The sequence below is a fragment of the Mirounga leonina genome, unplaced genomic scaffold (genome assembly GCF_011800145.1).
Source record: "Mirounga leonina isolate KUSES-001 unplaced genomic scaffold, KU_Mleo_1.0 Mir_175, whole genome shotgun sequence".
NCBI lineage: Eukaryota > Metazoa > Chordata > Mammalia > Carnivora > Phocidae > Mirounga > Mirounga leonina.
Genome location: NW_023270453.1, coordinates 5994615 through 6013735, shown reverse-complemented (window position 1 = coordinate 6013735; position 19121 = coordinate 5994615). Strand labels below are relative to the sequence as shown.

The window sequence follows — 19121 nt, the reverse complement described above, 5'->3', positions numbered from 1 at the left end:
TGGCTCATCTCTTCAATACCTTCTTTCTCCCTCTGCTAGCCCATTTTATATCCTCTTCTCTCAAACCTTAAATACTATACTACTTCCTCATCCATCCTCCCTCCCAGCTGATCACCTTGTTCCCTATTTCACTGAGAACATGGAAACATTCCAAAAAGAAGTTTGACCCAGTCTCAACACGAGTTCCCCAACCTGCTGCTGCTTGCACCACACCTGGTACCTCCTGTCCTTTCCTCTGCTGCATGACCTGCCCGGACCCCGAGCCAAGGCCAACCCCTCCACTTCCATTCGAGAGCCCCATCCCTTCTACCTACACAATGACACTGCTCTAGCAACTGTCCCTCTCCTCCACCATCAATTTCCCACGCTCTGCCAGCCATTCACATTAACACAAAACACACTTTACTCCTGCCTGTCTTGACCCAACATCCTTGGACAGCAATGGCCCCATCCCTGCCTTCACTCGGAGCAAACTCTCCAAAGATTTATCTGTGTTTAACCCATTCCAAGCTAAGCTTCCTAAACAAGCTCCTAGCTTTGATAAGACCTCTGCATTGTTAACTCCAAAGGGCAGTCTCAATATTATCTTACCCCAATTACCAATGGCAACGGGCAAAACTGATCAATTTCCACCTTCTTGTGACCATTAATTTGTGTGGTTTCTGGGACACTGTGCTCTTTTAGCTCGCTTTATGACTGACGGCTCCCTCTCAGTTCCCCGTACTGGTTTCCGCCCCCCTCTTGCTGCCTCTTAAACACTGGGAGAGGGGGGAGGTGGGGCTCAGTCTCTGGACCTCTTCTCTTCATACTCCCTAGATGATCTCCTCCAGACTCCTGACTATCAGTCAGACTACACACCCTGGACACTCATGCATGGAACTCCAGACAGATCACAGTCCTGTCTCCGGACTATGATAGCCACCTGCCAACCACCCCCTTAACCCCACCCAAGCTGCCCTTCTCTCAAATCCACTCGACTCCCAGGATTCCATTTGAGCAACATCAACTTCATTCTTTCCATCCCACATCCGATTCACCAGAAAATTCTGTTAGCCTCTGCCCTTCAAACAGACGTCTAACATGTTTCTCCTCAGTTCCACCTCAGTCAACCCACCACCACCTCCTGCTCAGGTTCCTGCAACTGCCTCCAAACTGTTTTCTCTGCTCCCCTTTTCACCCCTCCCCACCCATCCCCGGGCCAGTGATCCTTCTAAAAGGTTAACCAGACCTTGTCACTCTTCTGCTCAAAACACACTCATGGCTTCCTGTCTCATTGAGAACGAAGGCCAACCTCTTGTCATCACTGGTATCTTTTTGACCTCACAGTGGCCTCGTTGTTTCTTCCTGGGTGGGTGCAACCATGGGCCCCTCGCCTGGACCACTGCTATCCTCAATTTCTGGACATCCATCTGGTCTCTGAGGTCTTCTGTGACACCTTCCACCCCGGCCTCTTGTTGCCATCTAACATTTGGTTCACTGCTTGTCTCTTCCCACTAGAATACAAACTTGTTTCTCCCCACTAGAATGCAAACTTCACCAGGACAGCGATTGTATTTTATTCCCCGTTGGACCCAGGGCCAGTAATAGGCACCATAAATCTTGGTTGAGTGAATAAATGAATAACAAAAGAATACTATGCTTTGTATTGAGTGGAACATGTTCCTTTACTTCCTGCAACTAAAGCATTATAAATAAATTACATTACCAACAAATTAGCTCGCTGAGACCATCAGAGCTCTGTTCTCCAAATCGCCATAAAAGAATCAATAGCACCGGATCAAACCATGAAGAAATTCAATCTTGCCTCCACATGAAATCAAAATAGCATTTATGGTACTTATTAATTCAATAAACATTTGCAAACATGCAACTGTGAGCATAAACTAGTTAAAGAGAAAAAAATCAGGCAGCTGGAGCCAGAAGCAGGTTTCTTGTGGTACAGGCTGTCTACATATCTATGCAGCAAGGAATTTGTTGTGACTGTCACTCCCTTTCTCCACCCGCCCCCGCCGGCCCCTTTATTTGAAGTTTAGACCAATCTGGAAAAGCTGAGTGTGGGACACATACAGATAATTACAGGGTTGCATTAATATGAAGAAAAGCTATATTAGGCATTATTAACAACTGACAGTGAACAGTCAGAAGACACTATAAACACAACAAGAAAAACCACTTATAATTAACACTCAGATCATCAACTGCACGCTAAAGGTCATTTTTTTTTTTTTTTTTTTTGCAGTAAGTGATGTGGACCCTCAAAGAAGAGATTTTCCCAGCACAGGAAAGAGTTGGGCAGGAAGAATAAAAAACACAAAGAACAGTATCCAGATCACTAGAATCTGAACAATTAACAAATTTGGCACATCATTTCTCTGACACTCTATTTCTCCCAGATCAAAGGAGAAAGGCAAGCATAATCAGTTACATTTTTATGTTACTTCACAGCTTGAAAATCATATGAACATAGATTATTTCTTCCACCATGACAAAGTTTATGCTGTGGACACAACAGTGTAACTAATGTTAAAACGAACACAAAAACAAAAACAGGCCTAAAATGGCATTACTTAGGTTAAGGCCCCCAAGTCAGCAAATCAAGACTTAACACCTAACCTAACTGCAGCTTCAACCTTCCAGGTATATAACCTTTACGAATCAATATGAAATTTTCTGGGCAATACCTGGAAATTTGCTGATAGACCCCTCCTGCTCCCCTGAGGGGAGCATTGCCTCAACAATGCATTCCTTGCTAATAAATTCCTTTCCTCTTTTTCTTCTTCTTTTTTTAATTCTCTCTGTGCTTTAAAAGTCTTTTTTTTTTCTTTCTTTTAAAGCTCAGAAGAGCTCCTACTTGCTAGATGGGACCCTGCCTGATTCATGAATGGTTTAATAAAACCAATTAGATTGTGAAATTTACTTGGTTGAATTTTGTTTAACTCTACATACTTTTTATATGTTTTATACACTTTTATTTATATACTTCATAGAGAAAGAAACTAAGACACTCTTCCAAAAACACTTTCTATGGTCAATTAAGTTTGGGAAATGCTGCACCCTCAATGCCTTCCCTGGACATTAAAGCTGAGCACCTGCGTATCGGCAAACGGTTTTCCCCAAAGTTTTCCAAGCTTATTTGAACCTAACACCCTTTTTGTGGGCCTATTAATATCCTTGCAATGTACACAGATCACCCTAGCCTGGAGATTCTCCAATATCACTTTGTGGCCTCAAAAGACTTTCCACCACTGAGGCCCCCAGTGAGTCTGTGATTTAAAATAAAATCTTGATGAAAATGACAAGCATAAACCAGCCCCTGCCTCCTGTAGTCAATCACCGAGTGTGAGTTTCCCTGCTTCTGTGCAAGGACAGGGGCCGGAGGTGTTCTCACGGGGGCTCTTTTGAGGCAGATCTGGATGGGAGGAGACTACTTTCCCTGAGAGGACAGTGGATGCCCAGAGGCGAGGATGCAGAAAGGCTTTGCTCAAGGATGCCATGCGTGCTGTTAAGACACGTGCAGCTCAATGCAGCCCATTTAATAGCTTCTGACATGCACCGAAGCCGGGAGGAACCGGGGTGGAGGGGCAGTTGTTGGACAAGAGAATTCTACAATAGAGCATGAATCCAATCCCTTTACGGTTTTCCCAACTGCAAGAATGGATGCAGAACTCACTGGATAATCGTGCTTATTAAATACGTGTGAAATGATTGTGATTCATCTTCCCTCCTGTTTCTTAAATCACTTCGTAAAAGCCAGACTTGGCATAATGCCATACAAAATGGTCTCATTATTATTTTTTTTAAAGATTTTATTTATTTATTAGAGACAGAGAGAATGAGAGAGAGAGAGAGAGCACATGAGAGGGGGGAGGGTCAGAGGGAGAAGCAGGCTCCCTGCCGAGCAGGAAGTCCGATGTGGGACTCGATCCCGGGACTCCAGGATCATGATCTGAGCCGAAGGCAGTCGCTTAACCAACTGAGCCACCCAGGCGCCCCTAAATATTTTATTTATTTATTTGAGAGAGAGAATGAGAGAGAGAGAGCAGGAGAGGGGGGGGGGTCAGAGGGAGAAGCAGACCCCCCGCCGAGCAGGGAGCCCGATGCGGGACTCGATCCCGGGACTCCAGGATCACGACCTGAGCCGAAGGCAGTCGCTTAACCAACTGAGCCACCCAGGCGCCCCCAAAATGGTCTCATTATTAAAAGTACCCCTTTAATGTAAAATCATCTTGGACAGTTACTTGGTTGCAACCCTGCCGGACTCTGCTGTTGTTTATACGTGTTAACGTATGGGGTAAATTATTTCTCTGATATCCTGCAAATAGAACTTCTGAACTCATTATGTATAAATTATTAAGTTATAAAACATGACTGCTAATAAAACTGTGGTTGCAAGAAGTGTGATTAAAGTCACGTGACTGTGACCTATTAAACAATAATGTATTAATTCATAAAGCTGTGCACAGCTTATCCAGTTCCTATAATTAAAATATGCTTCATCACTAATTGCCTTACCAACCCTTAAATTTCCCCGAAACTATTCGTGAACGATGGCAAAACAGCAGCTCTTGCTATCAGATGTCTTCTGGTATTGGTAACTAAGAAAACCCTCATAATAAAAAACTTTTTATCTCTGTTCTAATGCAATCTTATTGATTAGTCATAGATTTATGGCTGGGAGATATTTTGGCAAAATTAATGCATGTTTAAAGGTAGGGGGAAAAAAAAAACCCAGGCACAGAAATTGAGAGGAATAACAATGTTTCACATATTTCTGCCAACATATTAACTAATACAGCAAAAAAGATCCTTGATATGTCATTTGCTGACTGATGCGTGCACAGAGCTGAGGCTCAAGCACGGAATTTTATTGCTGAAGACATTTTCATCTGCAGCCAAATCACCAGGGAAACACTTTGTCAAACAACTTCATTCTGCATAGAGACGTTGTGACAATATTGGCATCCTAAGAATTTGCTCGGGTTTTTCCTATTGCATCTACCTGTCTGTGCCTGGAAATATTTACAGCAACACTGCAATTCATGCAGACGTTTGGTTTTAGCACCTAGAAACAACCTAGCCAGCTCATGTTTTATATCGCCAGATGGTTTAAAGTAAGTGCTCCGGAGTTGTATGTTTTTAATATAAACGAGGTAATATATTTTAGGAAAAATTCATTATCAAACCATTTCATATTAATAGGAAAAGATCTGGCATTGGGCATCTGCAAAGTTAGAACCCAAAGTTGCTTTCCAAGTGGCCAATCTTTGTGCCTGAGTTACAGTGGAAAGTTAAAAAATTATTGAAGAGGGAGAGTGGGGGAGAGAGGGAGGGAAGAAGGAGGAAGGGGAGGGAGGTGGTAAGAACACAACACACGTGGCTTGTTGGTATTCTGGATATTTTGAGTGTACTTTTAATTTTAGGTCCTGAATTTATCTTGCCTGCAGTGAAAACACAACCCCTCAAAACAGCCCTGGACACTTCACCCTTCCTCCTATCCAATCTTCACATACATGCTCCTGAATTCTTCCCCTAAATAACTTTCTCAGCCTCTCCTTCACCCCCTGGTCCAAGCTACCATCCATGTCTCATTCCTAGGCCCCTGAGATGGCCCAGCAAGTGGTCCGCTTCCACTGGCCCCTTCACCTGTAGTCTAAAATGACCTCTCCAAAGCAAACTGGATCACACTCCCACCCATTCACATCTGCCATTTCCCTTCACTCTGGGATAAAACTCCCCAAACGGAGCTACCAACCAGCATGGGGTTCCTGCCCAGCACTGACTTCACCTTGGACCACTCTCTGCTACAAGCACAGTGAATCCCTCAAATGAACCTTGCCCTCTACTGCCACAGGGCCTTTGCATGTACAGCTTTTGCTGCTAGGAATGCCCTTCCATGCTTGCTGCTAGATCCACTTACCCTTCTCATTCCTTCATTTGTTAGCTCCTGCCACTCTTCAGTTTTGTTGGGCTATCAAGTCCCCTGGTACAAGGTCTTACAGCAGTGTACTTTTCCTTTTCCATACTTACTACATTTACGAGACAGATTAGGGAGTGACTCCCCTACCACACTGTACAGTTCATATGGTCAGGGGACGTATCTATCTTCACCCTTGAGTCCCTCAGCAGAGGGCCTGTTACTAATGTCGAACAGGTGAGCAATCAATTCCCCCGAAGCAAGAGAGCTGAATGATGGGTCCCCTCGCTGCATTCATACCAAGCAAGAAGACTTCTACTGTCCTTCCCACCATTAAAATCAGGCCTCTGTAGAGCCACACGGGCCAACACCTGACAGGATGACCTGCCGCCAGCAAATTGTTTATGGTATCGAGTTTTTTCCTCCAAGCAGAGGGAAGAATTAAACAAGGCTACTCACACACACTCACGCTCTCACACACACACACACACAATCCTATATATGGTTTGGGCTGTTGTGAACACATCTTTATCAAGACAATCATAGAGCAAGGACTTAGGTCTGCATGGAGTTGCTCATGGGTATCAGTGTGATTCTACTCTAACTTTTACTTCCTTGAACATCTCACGTATTACCTGGCGACAGAGAAATACGCCGACATCCACTCTTTAATAAATTAGTTATGGAAAAGCAGATAGAGTGCAAAGGCAGCAGGTAGAGGAGGAGGGGAAGAAGCAAAGGACGGGGTAACAGGTGGTTTGGGAAACTACTGAATAATCCAGAAGAGCCACAGAACAATCAGGTGCTGCTCTGTGGAGATCCAGAGATTGGGAAAGAAACTGGTAGAAAAGGTAGAAACAGCACCAACACCAACCAGCCTCTGACTATGAATTTTGAAATCTATGACCAGCTAGAGCCTCTGGGTCTCTTAACTTTTCTCATCAGTGATTCTTCACAGACTGTCTCTGTGTGCTGAGGAAGAGCTACTTTCTTTTGTCTTAAATTTTCTGGCCATTAATTATATCCGGGATGGCTTGTTTCATATAGTAATAAACAAAGAAACATCCCGCCTGGCTTTGGAGGGATATCAGTGTTATGTAAAATTAGATTATTCTTAAAATCCATTCTGTAACATTCTTTTCCATTCCTACAGATAATCTCTTCAAGGACCCTGAAATAACAATTGATTATGTAAAAGCACTAACCTTAAGCCTACTTCCAAAAGACTAACCGCCATATAGCACAAAATCCTTGTGAATTCTCTGTTTTGAATTTACTTAGCATTCTTTGCTAGTCTCAAGATTTCAAATATTTATGCTTTTCTTTTCTTTTTAAAAGTCAAGTTTTTGGGATATAACAAATGCAACAGCAAAATCTCGTGCCTACTCTTTGAATAACAAGCCCAAACAAAAAATTCATCAATGTTCTAAAAGGTGAACAGGTAGAAAGTTCTTTTTGGTCAATACATAATGTTTATTGCTCAATTTAGTCAGGAGACAAAACAAAGGAAAAAAAGCCTGAACAATATTTTCATAATGAAGGGATTTATAAAAATAGGATGTTTATTCAGAGATACTACCATGAAGGATAGTGAAGGATCTGTACAGAGCTGCTTTATTTATGAATCAGAGTACAGTATGAGAAGCAAGTCCAGTAACATCCTGCCATGCGAATCATATAGATTTGTCTGGACAACATCAAACACATAACGATGATTTGTGGAAAAGGGTAACATGGGATCTGTTACCAAGAAGAGAAATAACATGATTGCCTTAAAAATGACGGCCACCCCTTACTTCTGAGGGGCTTTAGAGTGTGGACACTTGAAGATGCAAAAATTACATTCATTATGAAAAATGCTAAATTCTTGTTACCTCATTCCACCTCCTTCCAAGAATTAAAGTGACAACTTCTGCATCATCATTCATGATCAATTGGTAACATGATCCCCTGGTGCCGCCTATGTTAACCACGTAACCTCGGGCAAGTCACCTACCGTCTCTGCCTGGATTTCCAAACTACATCACGGAGGTAACTCTGCCTCGGCTGTTCAGCTGAATTAGAAAACCCAAGTGCAGCTCATCACCTCCCACCACCTGCCCCCTAGCCGGGCCTCGCCCAGGCCTGCCCTCACTAAATAGGAGCTGTGGCAATGACCAACCACCCACCCGCCACACACCTGGGGGAAGACAACTTCCAATTTACAGAGGAAGTTCATGTTTTCAAAGTGAGTTATCACCACAACAAACATGTTTCTGGACGGTCTCAGGGATCGGAATGTAAACACTGGCCAGAAACCCACTAAGGAGACTTTCACCGCAGTGACAGCAATTGTAGGTCATAGGATCGGGGTGTCCCAGCTGCCGTCTGCTCTGTCCGGGGCTTGCCACATGCGATCTTATTTATTCCTCATGGCAGTCCTAGGATGTAGGTATTATTTCCAGTTTTACATGTTGCAACAAACGCACAGGCATGTAAGAGAAGTTAAAGGACGAACTCAAGCAGTGATGCTAGGTCTGAACCAGATTCTGTGGGGCCCCAGGGCCCCAGGGCCTTGGCACTAACCACCACATGGAGTGCAGAGTTCCAGTCTGTGCATGCTAACTGGGTCAGCAGAAAGAAGAAAAGGAGAAGGAATATTTATGGTGAACTGTAGAGTAATATTCACAGCAGAAGGCACCAGGAATACAAGTTTTCTCATCGATATTCATAGTGATTTTAAGCAAAATTATGTAACATAGGTCTAATTATATTGAAGAAAACACTAGTACAAATAATTGAGCTTCAATTGTTTCACAGCATTTTTGCGATGGCCTGTTTTTCCATGAAAGCATTCCAGAAAATTCCCTGTTCCTGATCTCATTTTATCTGTAGGAAAATAAAATCAAGGAAATTGTGTGTCAATATTTAAATGTGCTGATTTCTCAGCACCCCTCTTTCAGGGGGGAATAAAGCAATGTTGGTAAGATTCAGGACACAAATCTCTTTCTCCTTAAGCCATCAAACCTCAGAACCAATTGGCAAAAACATTATATGGCTTTCTAAAATAGCATGTCAGAGTTGCAAATTTAGTAAACATAAATGAGGATTTGAGCTCGTCAGGGATGTGGAGAGTCACTTCTCCTGTACATCTTTTGAAGACAATCTTGGAATATCTTTAAGAGGCAGAAGTGTTCTAGGTGAGATTTAGTACAACAGTTGATCTTTTTCTCCAAAACCATTATAACTGCTATCAGAAAGAGAATGAGAAACAAAACAAACCCTGAAAATAAACATATAATCAGGGAAAATAGTAATATAGCTTACGAAAAAAAATGTTTTATACATGCAAAAGACCTAGGGAGGTCATTTGGTATTTCCTAAATTTAAGATTACAAATCACATTTTTTTCTAAAAGGACTTTTTTTCCCCCCAGATATCAATCAGGCACGAAAAGAAATCCTCACAGGCATTCAAAAACAACAACAATAACAAAAGCAGCTTCTGGACCAAATGGACACAGCTCTTGTTCAGCTGCTTAGTGCTATTTTGCCCCGTCTTAACTGATATGAGGAAGCACTTTCCCCAGTCATGAGGACTGTAGTCAAGGAGAAAGACACCAGCTCAGCAGTGCTTTATGAAACTGTGGCCTGCAGCATTTCGACGGTCAAGAATCAAGATCCACAATGGCCACTGATGGCTCTTCACATCGTCAGGAGCTGTGTCTTTTCACCCTTAGAGCCCCCTTCTTGCTCCAATGCCCGAGACAGAACTGTTCACAGCATAACCAATACCACCTCTGCCATGTTTTTCCCTCTTGATCAAACCCCTTCTCCCCAGAAGTAAACCCTTCCACCCCTTATGATCCCACTGTCCTCTGCCCCACCTCCTTCCATCATAGCTCCCCAAAGACTTCATTTCATATATTTGTTAACAAGTTTTGTCCCTCCTTCTAGTCTGCACCCACCACGGCAGGGCCCAAAGCTCTTAGGACAGACACGGCACACATTCGTAGACACTTTGGGGGAGTAGTTTCATCAGGTACGATGGTAGTGAGCATCAGTTTGTGAGATCATGTAACTCACAACATGAAAGCCTGTGAATGAGCACATGAAAACACGCTCAACACCACAACCATTATGGAAATCCAACTAAAACTGCCATCCCATTTCACATCCACTGGGATGGCTATAATCAACAACACATCTAACAGCATGTGACGGCCAGGACGTGGAGACCCTGGAGCCCTCCCATGGCTCTGGCGGGAACGTAAAATGGTGCACACCCTTTGGAGAACGGTCTGGACGTAAACTGGATGAATATACTAGAAGTCACTGAATGGTACACTCTGAATGGGTGAGTTGTATGGTTGGTGAATTCTCTCTCAATAAAGCCAGTAAAGAAGCAACAGCATGTGAGCTCTTTGGCATCTGACTAGTTAATCTTTGACCCACACGTAAGCAGGAACTGGACTGGCTACTAAGCTAAGGGCTTGCTTCTGACTGAGGTCTTCTCTGAATCGCTTCTTTCTTCAGTCTCTCAAAGGCTGATCATTTTTGGGAAACGAAGACAGTGTTAAAGACAGTTAAAACTCTCAAGGTCAGCTAATCTGATTTCTCAGATGCTCTGCCAATTTGCTGACTCTCCGGATATACTGCTTATTGCTTTTCTCCTTCATGCTGCTTGTGAGGAGATGTCAAAGCTTGTTACGAGCCTGTGACTGGAGCTACGTGGAGGAGCAGAAGCTGTAGTCTCCAATTAGTCAAGTTTTTAACTTGAGGAAGCAGGAAGGAGACAACAGTAAGGGAGGCAAGTATGCAGATGGCCAAAATAAACAGCAAATATTCATTTTTTTCTGAAATTAAATAGGAAATTCACTGATCCACTCTTAGACTTAAAAGCAATGGCTTACAGAGAATGAACTGTACCTGGATTCAATATAAAAGATTTATAACAAGAGTTTCCATAATTACTGTTGAAAAGCAAGATGCTGTTTTCTAATTACTAGCTTTGCTTAACCTAACTAGTACAAACAGTAAACAATGGGGTAGAAAGTGTTGAGTCTGTCCAAGTCACAAAGTATAAAAGCATTAGTGATGCCAGAGGACTTTTAGCTTCCATATATTTATGAGGAGGTGGTACACTCCTCTTCTTCTTTCTGCTACGTGTCCTATAAAATGAGATTCTGTCCTGAAACTTTTAAAGAGTTAAGGGAAATCCATTTAAATATTTCTTTAAAAAAATACCACAAGAACCTTATGAACCTCCTAAATCAAAGACTTAATCTCATTTTTATTTTTAATTTATTTTTGAACCATCAATGCAGCTTTAACTTAAAAAGCTTTTTCACTCAAATTTATTCATAAGCAAGATAAACACCCTAACAGAACGGAGATTAGAAGGGGTCCTTGTGAATCACTAAGGCACCATATTCAGCATGTGTGAAAACTGGGAATTAAATCACTCTCCTTCCCTGAGATACGCATCTTATGCCTTCAGTATCCAAACAACTGGGATAACTTATTTATCCAAATCAATTAACAAAATTAAAAAGAAAAAGCACCTTCAAAGGGAAGAATCTTATCAGCATTTAAAAACCTTGAAAGAACACAAGACAGAGCTCTGTAAATCCTAAGAGGTACTTAAAACCAGAGCTAATAAAAGAAGACAAAAACAAAAATTTTAACTTTGCTACACAGTTGCACAAAAAGAAAGAAAACTAAATCATAGGTTTTGTTACCACTATCTTGCAAATCAGGACAGAAAAAATGCGGAGGAGAATTATCCTCTCCTCTCTTCCCTACCAAGTTCTTCATAGGCAAGTGACTTTTGTAGGGGGGTGGACAGACCACAACCAAATTCTTCACTGATCTCAATATGAAAGTCCTCTGCAGGAAAAAAACACAACTCTCTTCACAAATCATTAATGTTTGCCTAGCAGCCCAATTTTACTGGAAATCACTCCTTAATCTTGATTGAAATGAAATTTTTTTTAAGACATAAGGACATTTATTGGAAACAAGCAAATAAACCTACTCACACACAGTGATAAAATAAATTCCCAACCTGACACCATCAAAACTTTTTTTTTTTTTTAAGATTTTATTTATTTGACAGAGAGAGACACAGCGAGAGAGGGAACACAAGCAGGGGGAGAGGGAGAGGGAGAAGCAGGCTTCCCGCCGAGCAGGGAGCCCTATGCGGGGCTCGATTCCAGGACCCTGGGATCATGACCTGAGCTGAAGGCAGATGCTTAATGACTGAGCCACCCAGGCATCCCACCATCAAAAATTTTTATAGTATTTAACACTATTTTAGGACTTCTGTTTAAAAAACAAAACACATTCTGCTCTCTGAAACTCTTTTCCAACTCCACTCCCTACAAAGGATGAATCAGGAGTAGGCATTTCTCATCACTGCATAACACACCTGTAGAATGCTTTGTCAAATTACATGTACGCAATTATCTCATTACATGTGACAAAATTAACTTGCTCTTTCCCTCAGGCTCAATCTGTAATAATGAAATAACACTAATACCAAACTAAATTAAAACATGCAGGCATGTCCACTCTGTAAAAGCAGAGACCATCTCCTTTGCTCATTATGGTTATTTTAAAGATGCTCCGTATTTGCAGGCACATCACAAGGTTGACGGGATAATAAGCAGGCTCACAGTGTCTCATTAATCACCTTTCTGTTCCAACAGAGGTTTAAATAAAGACTGTACAGTAGCACAGTGAAGCACGGTTTTAACAATGTTTTTCTTCGGGCGCCTGGGTGGCTCAGTTGGTTAGGCGACTGCCTTCAGCTCGGGTCGTGATCCTGGAGTCCCTGGATCGAGTCCCACATCGGGCTCCCTGCTCAGCAGGGAGTCTGCTTCTCCCTCTGCCCCTCCCCCCTCTCATGTGCTCTCTCTCACACAAATAAATAAATTAAATCTTTAAAAAAAAAAAAAAATGTTTTTCTTCCTACTCAAAATACTGACCTACCGTCCATGCTTATCAAACATGGCACCCAATAGGTGCTTTATAAATGTTCACTTTTGTTGATGACAATAATGATAAAGGTCTCTTTCAGGAAGAGACTTACAAACAGACAGGTACAGAAAAGAAAGAGGCACAACGGCAAGAACTGAATTTAAATTTAACTGAAAATCAGCAACAAGAGAAAGTCCTGAAAGACTATGTTTTTACCTAAAAGAAAGAAAGCAGTGAATTTTTCATAATATATATTCATTCATGTTTTTAATATTTATAACGGACACACCTGATTTACAAACAAAAAATGTGAACTATGGAATTTATTTAGATTTGATTTACTTGAATCATCTTTATTAGATAAATTAATTTTTTATTGTCACATATCCAAGATGATCCTCCGCACATGAATTTTTACTATGAAATAGTTTAAAAATTTAAATGCTATATGCGTCCAAGTTTTTACTACTGCGCTATCCTGTTTCTTTCGATCTACTTCCAAATTTATTTTTCAAGCTTATGTCAAACAAGGCATATATGACTGAATAAGTGATCTGAAATAGCCTCTTTATTCTTCACTTTCTAGGTTAAAAAGGTGCTCTATTCTCTCTAGGTTAAAAAGGTGCTCTGTGTTTAGTGATGAAACTTATTCATTTAGTTTTGCCAACTTTTCATCTAAAATTTATTCAAGGAAGAGCCAGTTCAAATTTACATCATTTGAAGGAAAAATGCCAAATGCCCACCCTTCAAGATTACACACATATATATATATATATATATATATATATATATATATATATTTTTTTTTTTTTTTTACCTTCCTTTAGCGTAAGCAGATAAATTCTCCATGTCACGGCTGCTGAGTTTCCCTGCTATTTTTATTTTCTACTGACAGAATATTCAAAGCTGACAAATGTGGTAGGAACAGACATAATTATTAAAAGCTTCAATTTACAGCAAATAGTGACAGTTTGCTTTTGCTACTCATAAAGCAAAATCGAGGAGGTGTAAATACACAGGGAAGGTAGAACAAACATGCTTTAGATCTTTTTAAAATAGTTCCAATAAGCAATGCTCATTTGACATATTATTCCAAAAGTATTGGTTTAGTCACTGATTCAAAAAATAAAAATAGAATTATGGCTGGCGACTTTCAATACTTTAAAAACTTTACTTATGGTTATCCTTTGTGTATCTAATGAAGGCTTTTAAAAAATCACAGATAATTAACTTAAAACACAAGATGGAGAGTTCTGTACTAATTAAAGAATCATCAAGTATGTGCAGAAGGAAAAAAAATAAGGCAAATAAGCAAAATATTTCCACTGCATAGGAATAGCTGGTTTGTCAGAGTTGAATTTCCTACAATTGACAATCTCCTGACTTTCAGTACATTTTACTAATTGTTGAGGGGGAGAAAGACTTGAATGCACAAGAACTATGTAAATTCTGAGTAATGGCAGGGGTCAGATAATGTCAGGGACAACACCGAAATGTTTGACATGAAACACTTCATAACCCTTATGTGACCTCTTTGGAGGCTGAATCATAGTGGTGTTAAACCATAAAACATATTACCAGCGGAATTTAGTAATGGCAAGAGAGACATTGGGGAGGGGGGCGGGGAACCAGGAAAAATCATACAGAAAAAGCAAGTAAACTGTCTCCCATTCAAAAAGCACGTCATCAGCGAAAGGGGCTCATTTAGAAAGTCTATTCCGAGGCAGAGACAATATGAGGAGATGATGTTCCTGCTCCAAAGCAAGAAAATCAAGTCAGAATCTGGAGAAATGAACCATATCCGGAGACAAGCTTTTGCCAAACTTCCCAAGGTGACGGGAATGTTCTTTATCTTGACTGGGGTGCTTGATACATGGATATAGTCATTTCTCGAAACTCAGGGAGCTACATGCTTAAGGGATGCATGTTATATGTACATAATTTCTGAACTGAAAAAACTTATGACTTCCAAACATGTATTTATTTTATTGCATTAGATGCAAAATGGAGGGTCTTCTGTTAATTTTCAAAAAACTCTTTCTTAAAAAGCAGGAAAATACAAAAGGGAGAACTGAGAAAAATCTAGGGCACAAAATAGGAGTGGAGCAGAGAGACAAACCATTAAACTTTGAGTCACCAATGGAAAAAAAAAATCTTTCCAAAGACTCAAATAGTGCTCACAGGGGCAAGTGAAAAAAAGAGAAGGAATGATGCCTCCCTGACATATTAATATATTTAATAAATAAGTGTTTGTTTAATAAACTAGGCTATGAACGGCATCTCCATTTTAAAGTCGATGAGATATACAGGATAGTTCACTGATGCGCCTAAGGATACACAACTAGGACAGAGCCAGGATGCAAATAGATCTCGCAGACTCCTACACATAACTCATCCCACAAAACAATACTCTGTGTGCATATTGTGTGTGTGGTGTGTAAAACATAAAAATAAGAACCACTGTTAGCTTCATATAGTAGTGATGAGGCTTTCCGCCTCGCCTCCACACAGGATGGGTGAGTATAAATGTGCTGGAAACTATGCGCATGAACTAAAACAATCGCGAGTTCTTTTTCTTAAATATTCATTCATTCAGTGGCTTAAAAATCTGCAACATTATACTTGGGTATGCAAATATGTATCCGCTAAACGCTTAACAGCCTAAAGAGCTCTCTGACTAGCTATGTTGAGTGTAATTTTATTCTCTTAGCACAATTTTTTATTATGATTTGATTGAAGTTAGTTGTACTTGATTTCAGAAAAGCAGGCAGAAGATAATGCCAGACAAGACTGCATTTTCTGTGGATTAGTTACTGAGATGTGCTTTTGGAAATCTTATAGAGAGTGGGAAAGAACGGTACTCTTGAAGGGATGTCACAAAAGTTCACCGAGGCTCAAATGTGACACCAGAGCTGATGGGTGCCTTGGCTGGTCCTGGAAACAGTGTTCTCATATACACCCCATCTTGGGTTCCTAAACACATGAGATTCTGTGTTAGCAGTGCCCTTCCTTCCATATGCCCTCTGGTAACGTCAGCTGCACAGCCTCAGAGGGTCACATCATGATCTTGTAGCACAAATGGTTTGCCCTGTGCAGTTCACTGTGCTTATTCCAAACTTCAAACACACATACACCCCAAAAGGAAGGAAATCTGTCAGTATATATCTCAAAATCACAATCACTGATACAACCCACATATACCTTTTCCTTCCTAAAAAGAAACATACATTTTGCATCATTCCATAAAATGTGCAAAATACAATCTAATCATTAGTCAATGGATATTCGAGAATATAATATAGGGGTGAACCACCCAATTCAATTGGGACAGTCCTTAAAATTTTCGCTCAAATGAAGTTTGTATCTTCTTCCACAGTGAGACATGGAAGACCAGTCATGGGATGGTAGAGGCAAAAGCTTAAGAACATGGGCTTGGGTCTCAGATTCTGGTTCAAAGCTGGGCTCTGTCACTCAGTAGCTGCATTACTGAGGGCAAAAAAACTTAATCGGTTAAAGCTTCAGTTTGCTGATCTATAAAGTGGGGATGATTATATTTTCCTTCAACTTCATAAATTATCCTGAGGAATCAATAAAAAAACTTACATGAAGGGCTTAGCAGAGTATGTGGCATACATGCTCAATAATCCTATAATCATATATATAATTTTGTATATATGTATATATAATGCATATCTAACAACTCTATAATAATCACTTTGAATAGTGCTATAATAACAAAAATACAGGAAGTATGTTTCCTTTTTTCCTTAATACTTTTATTTACGAAATTTTATTAGAACATTTACATGTTGTTATTTAAAATAATGAATTAAGTTGCACACAGAGAAAAATCAGGAAGGAACAGAAAGCGTAAAGAGCAATCCTCCCACTTGACAACACTATTGATATTTAAAGTGTATCCTTCAAAACTTTTTTAAATACACATTTGCATTAAGTACAGGTATAGAGTCTGCTTTTTAAATTTGTAATATATTACGAAAATTCCCCAAAGCCATTGGTCTTACACAGCATTAAATGGCTGTCTAGCACTCAGTCAGACTGCTGCATCATGACTTCCCCAATCATAGGCTGTGGGGCACTCTGGTATTTCCAATCACCGCTATTATAAATGAGGTTAAGTTTTTGTTTCATTGGTTATTTGTTAAGAGGATTATAATCATGTACAAAATAAAGCAAACAAGGTGAGCTAAAAGAACCCCATTTCTTTCAAGGCTCTGACCAGTAGCTGTCGGGTGGGGTTGTCATGAAATCGATGTGTTTCAACAAGTGATTTCGTGGTAACTGCAGAATTCCTTTCCATCATGCACCCTCGACCGACCAAGCATACATAGCATATGCCCAACCCTATTCTTGAATTAACAGGGGTAAAGCTGCAAGCGCTTACCTGACCTTACAGAATTAGCTTACGGTGTACTTCCATAAACACATTATGTAATGCAAAAAGAAAAGTGGCTTTGGCAAAAGTGACAAATTTTACTCAGGGCTTTTACGAAAAAATTCTTGGAGATAGGTCATTTAATAAAAAAAAAATTCTCATTTCTTGTACTATTTAATCAACAAAATTAGAATCAGCAGAAATAAAATGTGAGCCAGACATGTTCATAGCTATCAATGTTTTTCAGTTCCAAAAAATTAGAACAAACAGATAAATAGTGTTTCAAGTAAAAACACCCTTCCCTTTAAATCCTGGAAATATGCAAATACAATATAGCTTCATACACTCAGGAAACTGGTTCTTTATTCCACAGAGATTTTTCTGTCAGTGTTACAAGCTGAAAACAAAATATGAATGACAAGTGCACATACTTAGCTGATAGAGAATACAGAGTCCAATACTAACCACATTAATCTCTCATAGAGGTTATGTGACTTCCAGGCAGAAATATTGATTCAGACCTAGTCTCCTGCCACTAAGTTTGACAAGTGTTCTAATCTGAGCTGAGAAATTTCTCCCCAAAATGGTAACTTTCAGTACTTCCCAGAGCTCATCTGGCTAACCTGGTAACTAACTTGATTATCTAGTTTAATTCATGCATTAAGAACTTTTTAATAAACAGGCTGCTGGATAACAGGAGTACATACACATAGACCTCACTGGATACTGAAAGTTATTCAAAAGCTAGTAACTGAAAGAACCAGGCAACATTCTCTGTGTAGTTATGCTAGGTTAGATTTTTAGCTTTATGGGGGTTTTTTGGGTCATTTTTTAATATTGCCACACTTTAATCATACTCAACAATAAGAACAATTCAGTAAACAATTTTAGAGCTTACTCTTCTCAATCAGATTTTTGTGTGTGCATGCATAACTGAGAATTTGGAAAATTCTCATTCTTCCTCTCCCACAATTTCCTCCAGCTGCCCAGGGTCACCCCCACAGACAGCTCTTGAACCCATGATCATCAAAGTCGGCAGTCCTCCTTGGCCCACGCCAAGGCACAGCGTGATCGTCCACTGGATTCTTCTTCTAGCGGATAATCGGGTATTGTGCTATCATTTCTCTTCATCTCAAACACAAGGAGTTTTAGTGGCTTATGCCTCCTTTTCCTTTCCTCTAATCACTGTGCATCTTGGGTTTTTTTGATTTTTCATTTTGTATGCCAATTCGTCAACTTCAATTACAACAGAAATAAAACCACAATATATGTGAGAAGACTCTTCCTTAACGTTGTCTTTTGAATTATCTACTCAACTTGGGGGTTGAGATTTAAAACAACAACAAAACCAGTGTCATCTGGTAATGCTGTAGATCTTTCTCAGCAGATCTTTCTTTCCCCTTGAAAATATAAACCAAGTCTGTCCCCATGTTCAAGATTTGCTCAGAGAATATTTTGGCATCAAAGATAACTTGGTGTTTATTAAGAAAGCAGAGTAACTTTTTGGTTAAGTTACTTTTCTCCTCACATGTAATACAACACAAGGAATGTCAGACTTTATTTGGCTGCCTGGGTCTTTGAAGGGAATGAGATGATAAGTATGTGAGAATCCCTGCTATTCTCATCCTTCCCCACAAACAGTACTGTTCTAAATTTTAATCTTGTCAAAATGGTAAATATAAAATGGTATCACTGTGGTTTTAATTTGTAGTTCTCTATTCACTAATGAGGCTGATTGTGTTTCCTGTTTCTTCACCATTAATGTTTCCTTTTCATTGAAATGTTTATTCATACCTCTGACCTAGTGTTATTTTATTCATATAATTTCTTTATCTGTTTTAGATACTAATCC

The 19121-nt window shown here is 40.1% G+C and overlaps 1 protein-coding gene across 4 annotated transcripts in view; it reads right to left on the bottom strand.

The window, feature by feature from the left end:
- The window catches only part of RSU1 (Ras suppressor protein 1), a 246163-nt gene that overhangs the window by 87737 nt on the left and 139305 nt on the right, over nt 1–19121 (bottom strand). The window lies entirely within an intron of this gene.